The 221-nt window shown below is 70.6% G+C and overlaps 1 protein-coding gene across 1 annotated transcript in view; it reads right to left on the bottom strand.

Annotated features, from left to right (window-relative positions):
- Positions 1–221, bottom strand: part of PLEC (plectin) — a gene marked incomplete in the record, with an annotated part of 65,460 nt that overhangs the window by 29,283 nt on the left and 35,956 nt on the right.

Below are 221 nucleotides of genomic sequence, written 5' to 3'. Positions count from 1 at the left end.
TATGGCCGGGCCGAGGCTCTTGCCCAGAGGGAGCCTTCCTGGGAGGACGGGGGTGGGCTGTCCCAGAGCCGGACCCCCCAAGGCACCTGGCTGGCTGTGGTGAGTGGCGGGGGGAGTGGGGAGCCCGAGGGCCGGGCTGGGCCGGCCCTGCGTCGGCGGTCCTGGTGGCAGAGATCAAGGGCGCGTTCCTGGTCTTTTTGGTTGCACTTTAGGGACCGCGT

The sequence above is a fragment of the Tupaia chinensis genome, unplaced genomic scaffold, assembly GCF_000334495.1.
Source record: "Tupaia chinensis unplaced genomic scaffold, TupChi_1.0 Scaffold000335_1, whole genome shotgun sequence".
NCBI classification, from domain to species: Eukaryota; Metazoa; Chordata; class Mammalia; order Scandentia; family Tupaiidae; genus Tupaia; species Tupaia belangeri.
This window is presented reverse-complemented; position numbering and strand designations above follow the sequence as displayed.